Source organism: Ursus arctos, chromosome X (genome assembly GCF_023065955.2).
Source record: "Ursus arctos isolate Adak ecotype North America chromosome X, UrsArc2.0, whole genome shotgun sequence".
Classification (NCBI taxonomy): Eukaryota; Metazoa; Chordata; class Mammalia; order Carnivora; family Ursidae; genus Ursus; species Ursus arctos.
The window spans coordinates 31063148-31071220 of NC_079873.1; positions in this window are offsets into that span (position 1 = coordinate 31063148).

Below are 8073 nucleotides of genomic sequence, written 5' to 3' on the forward strand. Positions count from 1 at the left end.
AGAACTAGGAAGTAAATCCAAGTCTACCTAATGCAAAATTACTTTGTAACTGAAAGATACAGTTTCTGAAGACAGAGTATCTAATTATTCGAACTAAGAGAGTCTAGAACAGCAGTGTCCTCTAGAAATATAATAGCCACAAATGCAAACCATATACTTAATTTTTAATTGTCTAGTAGCCACATTACAAAAGATAAAGAGAAATTGGTGTAATTAATTTTATTAATATATTTATGTAACCTAATAATCTAAAACATTTAAATTTCAAGATGTAATTAATATAAAAATTAATGAAATACTTTGCATGCTCCTTTTTAAACTAAGTCTTTGAAATCTAATATATACTTTACATTGCAGTGTGTTGTAGTTTGGACTAGTCACTTTTTAAGGACTCACTTGACACATGTGGCTAGTGCCTATGGTATTGGGCAGAGCACTTACAGAGGCAAACATGGCCCAGACAGCATCTTGGAATTGAGTTAGAGGAGACAAGCACTGGCAAAGAAGAAACTTGCATCAACTCCAAGGTACTACAAACAGAGAAATGAAAAATACCAGAAGCTGCTGGGTTCTGTAGAAAGTCAGGAAGTGTTTTATGATTTACTTTATGACAAAGCTAAGAAGTTGAGGACTCTAAAGCAATAGTGAAGAAATGTACTCCTATTGAGGACTGATCCCAGAGAAAGGCCAGTGGGTCAGCTTAAGAACCATGGCTGGGCCAGTCATTTGGACTAGAGGTCTATGTGGGATTCTGTTTCCACTCTATTTTGCCAAAGCACATCAAAAACATGGTATAGAACAAGTTTTCCTGGTAGGCTCTGGGCCAAAATGAATTGAATCAACTACCCAAGTTTGGGGCCTTTGAGAGGTCTGTTTCTGCATGGCTAGAACCAGGTGGTTATACAGTGCAGCCAAATAAAAATCAAATGTTGTTCTTGCTGATTATCTTCCCAACCACTTGGCCCTAGGGAAGATATAAAAATTCATCCTTCAGGCTAAGATTGCCCTTGAGTAACATAATTTTTCCTTTCTAACTTGTCTTAATGTTTCTTTTAATTTGATTGGATCTGTGTCAAAATCTTCAGAATGAAAGGAACGCTATGATTTTACCAGGCCCTGCACTTGCCCCTTCACTAGGGAGGGTTTATATGTTTATACTGCAAATTGGAAAAAGATAGACATGTCCTGTTGCTCTCCAGAGTGCTCAGGTTTCTCCGCAGGCAAAATTCTGCACAGTATGAATTTGAGATTTGAGAGAGGAGTGGTGGTGATAATGGTGGTCATTGTGTTGTTTTGGGAGCGTGCTCACATGGGCTAGAGATACAGCTGTGTAAGAGAGAGAACAGGCTACGGTCAACCTCTTTTTTGATGAAATGGAATTCAGAGAGTTCTGGAGAGCTTAAGTCACTGGTAAAAGAGCTGTTGATAAGGACACAAAATTGAATTTAGTAAAAATTACCTAGAGATATATCATATATGCCTTGCATATCTGGGACTATATATTACCTTTCTTTCCTTAATTTTCATTCTCTTTCCTTCACTATCAGTTTCTCCCTCCCTCCTTCTTTCTCTCTTTCTCTCTTGCTCTCTCTTTCTCTTTCTCTCTCCTCTCAAGTTTCTGTACCTATAGATACAAGAAGTGGAATGATATTGAGGAAGATGGAAATTAATAATTAATAGAATGACTTACATAAAGTGGGAAAATTTTAAATGCTGCAGTGCCAGAATTAGAAAAAGACATCACAAGAAAGGGAAACTACAAATCATTATTGTTTATGAATATAGATGAAAAAAATCTTCAACAAAATCCTAGCAAACTGAATCCAGCAACATAGAAAAAGAATTACACTTGATCATTTGGGATTAATCCCAGGAACGCAAAGTTGGGTTGACATCAGAAAATCAACCAGTGTAACACACCATATTGGTAGAATAAAGGACAAAATATTTGTGACTTTTCTCACTATATGGGAAGGGCAAAATGCAACAATCCTTCATTATAAAACAAAAGCAAAACAAAACACTCAACAAACTAAGCATACAAAGGAACTTCTTTAACATGATAAAGGGTGCATCTAAGAAAAACCCACAGATGACATCATGCTTAATGGGAGGAAGATTGGATGCTTCTCCCTTAAGATCAGAAACAAGAGAAGGATCTCTGCTCTCACCACTTCCATTCAGCATTTTACAAGAGGGTCTCAACAAAGTAATTAGGCAAGAAAGGAAAAAGAGACATCCCATTTGGAAAGGAAGAAATAAACCTATCTCTGTTTGTGAATGACATAATCACGTACATAGACATTCCCAAGGAATCTACTAAAACCTATTAAGAATAATAAGTGATTTCAGCAAGGCTGCAATATTCAAGATTAATCTACCAAAATCAGTTGTATTTCCATACCCTAGTAATAAGCAATCTGAAAAAGAAATGTTAAAATTTCAATTATGGTAGCATCAAAAATAATAGAATACCTAGAAATAAATTTAAGAAGTGTAAAATTGTACACTAAAAACTATAAAACATTGTCAAAAGTCATTAAAGAATACCTAAGTATTCAGAGGGGAGGGGGGTGGGGGAATGGGATAGCCCGGTGATGGGTACTAAGGAGGGCACATATTGCGTGGTGCACTGGGTGTTATACACAAATAATGAATCATGGAGCATTGCATCAAAAACCGGGGATGTACTGTATGGTGATTAACATAACAAAATAAAAATCATTAAAAAAAATAAAGGTCATGGCGAAAAGGGGGAAAAAAATGAGATCAGTGGGGAAAAAAAAAAGAATACCTAAGTAAATGTAGAGACATCCCCTATTCATGGATATAAAGACAATACTAAGTTGCAGCGCTCCCCAAATTAATCTACAGATTCAGTGCAATCCCTATCAATATCCCAGCTGCCTTTTTGTAGGAACCAAGGTGTATCCTAATTCTAAAATTCGTATGGAAATTCAAGGAACTCAGAATACACAAAATAATCTTGAAATTTCAGTAGTTAGTAAAAAGCTTCAGTAATCAAGACAGTGTGGGGCTGGCATAAAGATACTCATATAGATCAAATGAATAGTTTTAAGAGTCCAGAAATAAACCCTTACTTTTATGGTCAATTGATTTTAAGCATCAGTACCAACAGTTTGATCGGGGAAGAAGAGTCTTTTCAAAAAATATTGCTAAGACTACTGGATATCCACCTATGAATGAATGAAGTTGGATCCGTACTTCACACTTCACACAAAATTAACTCAAAAGGGATCATAAACCTAAATATAAGAACTAAAACTATTAAACTCCTAGAAGAAAACATAGGAGTAAATCATCATAACCTTGGGTTAAGAAATGACTTCTTAGATATGATAGCAAAAGCACAAGCAACAAAGCAATATAAATTCCTCAAAACTAGAAACTTTTGTGCTATAAACAATACCATTAAGAAAGTTAAAGGTGATCTATACAATGGTAGAAAATATCACAAAACATGTATCTGATAAGGACTTATATCCAAAATATGTTAAAAAATAACTTTTTACAACTCAGTAATGAAAAGATAAATAACTCCATTTTAAAATGGACAAAGGGTTTGAATAGACAAATGAAATTCAACGAAGAAGATCTACATACAGCCAGTAACTACATAAAAAAAAGTTCAGCATCATTAGTCACAAGGGAATTTAAAATCAAAGCTGTAATGAGATAGAACTTTACATACACTAGATGGCTATAATAAAAAAAGAGAAAATAAAAAGTGAAATACTCGAAACACTTCTACATTGCTGGTGAGAATACAAAATAGTATACGAATGGGAAACATTTTGGCAGTTTCTCAATGCTAAACATACGGTTAACATATTACCCAGCAATTCCACTTCTAGATACCCACCCAAGAGAAATAAAAACATACTTCCACACGAAAACTATGTAAATGTTTATAGCAGCGTCAATAATAATAAAGCATTTGAAAGAAACCTGATGTCACCAACTGGTGAATGCATGAACAAAATATGATTTATCCACATAATAGAAAACTTTGGCGATAAAAAGGAATGAAATACTGCTATATACTGAAACATGGATGAACTTTGAAAATTAAGCAAAACTGAAAGAAGGCAGCCTAAAGAAACCACATTTGTATGAAATTTCCAAAATAGGCAAATCTATAGAGACAGAGTATAGATTAGGGGTTGCCTAGTGCTGGGGTCAGGGAGATTGGGAGTGGCTACTAATGGGTTGCTTTTTGGGGTGATGAAAATGTTCTAAAATTGGATTTTGGTGATGGTTTCATAATTCCGTGAGTATACTAAAAACCACTGAATTTTTTACTTTAAATGGGAAGATTTTATGTTTTTTGAATTATATTTCAATAAGGATTTTTAAAAATTAAAAATGTAATTCCTCTCTAATGTTATTGAAAAATAAATTCCCACTATGACACTTTGGCTACTTCAAGTCTTTTGACATGGTTGGAAGTATGATTTTTATTAGGTGAGTTGAAACTATTTACTGTTAACCTACAAAAGCCTGTTAGTTTCTGCTTATGTACTTAAAATACAGATATTATTATATCAGGCTTATTCTACTAGTGGGTAGAGGATAAGTGCCCTGTTTGGGTAAGTTACACCTACTGTGCATAAATGAGTTATATCAGATCTCCTTGCAATGTGAGACCTTGACTAGTGTCTGGGAACTTCAATTTTGGGAAAGTTCCTACCCTTCCTTAACTGATAAAAAAGCCTCCTTGTGCCAAAATTGTGAAAACAATATTGTTTATGTTGAACACATGTGATCTTTCTGTTTGTATGGAATCTTGGTACTTGCTAAGCGAAGGGTGCCTACATGTCCATATCCCAATACAGACTTTGAGCACTGAGTCTCTAAAGAGCTTTTCTGGTAGATAGCATTTCACATGTGTTGTCTCACCTTGCTAGAGGAATTAAATGTGATCTGTATGAATTCATTGGAAGAGGACTTTTGGAAACTTCCACCCGGTTTCTTCCTGGCTTTTTGCTGTGTGTCTTCCCCTTGCTTGTTTTTCATTGTAGCTTTTCCTTATAATAATTTATAGCCTTAAGTGTGACTATTTATGGTGTCCTGTGCGTCCTCCTTGTGAATCAAACCTGGCAGTGGTCCCAGAGACCCCTACCATTGGTGGCAGCAGTAAGATATCCTCGAATGACCCTGACTCACTGAAATATGGCAAAAGCATGGTTTGGGAGATGGAAGGTTGAGGGAGTGGGAGGTGACAACCCTTTGGTGCCTGGGTGGCTATGGAGTCATCTCTAGTATGAAAACAGCAGTTGAGCTACTCTCTGTTGTGATAAATCCAACACCAGGAGAGTTGACCTGCTGGTCCTCTGACTAATTTGACCATGAAGGCTAACTGAGAAAAATGCGTAAAAAGCCTTTGGTTTTTGTACTTCCTCCAGACTGCAGGAAAAAGGACCCCCTTGTTTCCAAAGGTAAGCTTGGGCCAGCCAAAAATGTTAAAAGTCTGTATTTTTCTTTCCTCCAAGTGGGAGGAAAATGGTTAAATTCAGTTTCCAGGACTGGAGCAAAGCTTTAGATAAACTTTGAGGAAGAAAGGAGGGAGGGGAACACTCTAGCCATTTCTTTGGCTTAGCTGCTACCAAAACAGCAGCTAACTGCTGCTCCTCCCCACACCACATTCTAGTCTGCATCTCAGGGATCTGTAATGTTAAACCTGTAAATCTGAATTTCTTTCTTTTTTTTTTTCTTAAGATTTTGTTTATTTATTTGTCAGAGAGAGAGAGAGCACAAGCAGGGAGAGCAGCAGGAAGAGAGAAGCAGGCTCCCCGCTGAGCAAGGAGCCCGATGCGGGACTCGATCCCAGGACCCAGGGATCATGACCTGAGCCAAAGGCAGATGCTCAACCGACTGAGCCACCCAGGCATCCCTAAATCTGAATTTCTTGTTAGGGGGTTGAGTGAATTTGCAATGAGAAAAAGAAAGAATTTTTTTTTTAATAATTTTTATTTTGTTATATTAGTCACCATACAGTACATCCCCAATTTTTGATGCAATGTTCCATGATTCATTATTTGCATATAACACCCAGTGCACCATGCAATATGTGCCCTCCTTAGTACCCATCACTGGCCTATCCCAATCCCCCTCTGAAGCCCTCAGTTTGTTTCCCAGAGTCCACAGTCTCTCATGGTTCATTCCCCCTTCTGTTTACCCCCCCTTCATTCTTCCCTTCCTTCTCCTACCGATCTTCCTGCTATTTCTTATGTTCCATAAATGAGTGACACCATATGATAATTGTCTTTCTCTGCTTGACTTGAGGAGATTATGCTATGTGAAAGAAAGAATTTTTGAAAATGTGTTTATGGCTATTGCATCAGGGTGTTACCATAAAATTGATATAAAATACTGTATGCTTGTAATTATATAAATGCTACAGGAATCATCCCACTCAGGGAAAGCTTTAAAAAATGGGTTAGTCAAACACAACATTCTTACTTTTTGCCACTGGTGGGCTGATTGGAATTTGAGCTTTTTGAATATTGAAAACAATAAATTGTCACGATTTTTGCCTATTGGGTTCTCTGGAAAAAGAGAGACAACATGAAAGAGAAGCAATCTCCAAATGGAGATACATTTTTGGAGTTTTAGAATGCAGTTTTTGGTTGTTAGTGAGCTCTTATGAAATCAGCTGTCCGGCCCTTAGAGGCTGATGATTTTCCAGTCTGTATATTTTTTAGTGGGTCACGTGCAACTCCAAGACTGACGGGGCTTAGGCAAGCCTTGATTGTCACCTGGATTTGGAACAAAGCTGGAAGTCTGGCCTTGCAATATCTAAGCTTTTTTAACAATACCGAATTCATAGATCTTGACTGCCTGGACCTGACTAAAAGCTGATACTGTCTGTCATGGGCTATTTAAGCCTCAGCACTAGCTGTGTGGAACCAAAATCTGCAAAGTTGCTTTACTCAGTGAACCAGAATCAGATTCTGAGTCTTTGTTCCGGATTTGGGATACTCATCTCAGAGGCCCTCAACTATAAAAACATTATGGATGCTGCTGGGCTGTCTGGTTCACATAGACATGCTTATGGAAAAGGGCTTGTTCTCTGATGGGACCATGAAATCAAGATGCTGACCAGCTCCGTATTTCTGCAGGGACTGTTGCATTCCTAACTTGTGATTCCTGCTAAAAGGTTCTGCCCACTTTTGACAGAATTAACACTTGACCCCTCTCAGGTATGTCTCATGGCAATTAGCTTTTTGTGTTAGATGTTCCTGATTAGTTGCAGTTTTCAATAATAAATGGACAGCCTTAGTCTACATCTCTCACCTTTCTCCTCATATACACACCTTAGAAAAGCAATTTGATTATTAAATGTAATACCTTTGGATTCAAACTGAGTGCTAAGCCTAAATCACAGCTGGCAGCACTGACTATGAAACAGCAGGAGATGGCCCCAGCTCCTGCATTGTTTCTATACGGAATACCTTCAGATGTTTTGCATAATCATGAAGAGGTTAAATAGATGTTGTGGACAAGCAAAACTGGAAGTGTATTTGTTTGTAAGGACTGCCACAACAAAACACTGCAAGCTGGATGGCTTAAACAATAGAAATTTATTTTCTCTGTTGTGGAGGCTGAAAGTACAAGACCAAGGTGTTGGCAGGGTTGGTTTCTTTTGAGGCTTCACTCCGTTGATTTCAGATGACCCCTTCTTGCCATTTCCTCACATGGTGTTTCCTCTATTTGTGCCTATCCCTGAGGTCTCTGTGTATCCAAATTTCCTCTTATAAGAAAACCAGTAACATTCGATTAGACCCACTGTAACATCTTCATTTTAACATAATCACCTCTTTAATTTAAATGCGTTTCATATTTGGAACCATCCTTGTATTCCAGGAAAAAAATTCCACTTGTTCATGGTATATGATCCTTTTAATATGCTATTAAATTCAGTTTGCTAGTATTCCGTTCATGATTTTTACATCCATATACATCAAGGATATTGGTCTCCGTTTTTCTTTCTTCTGACATCTTTTTCTGGGTTTATTGGGGGTAATGCTAGCCTCATAAAATGAGTTTAGA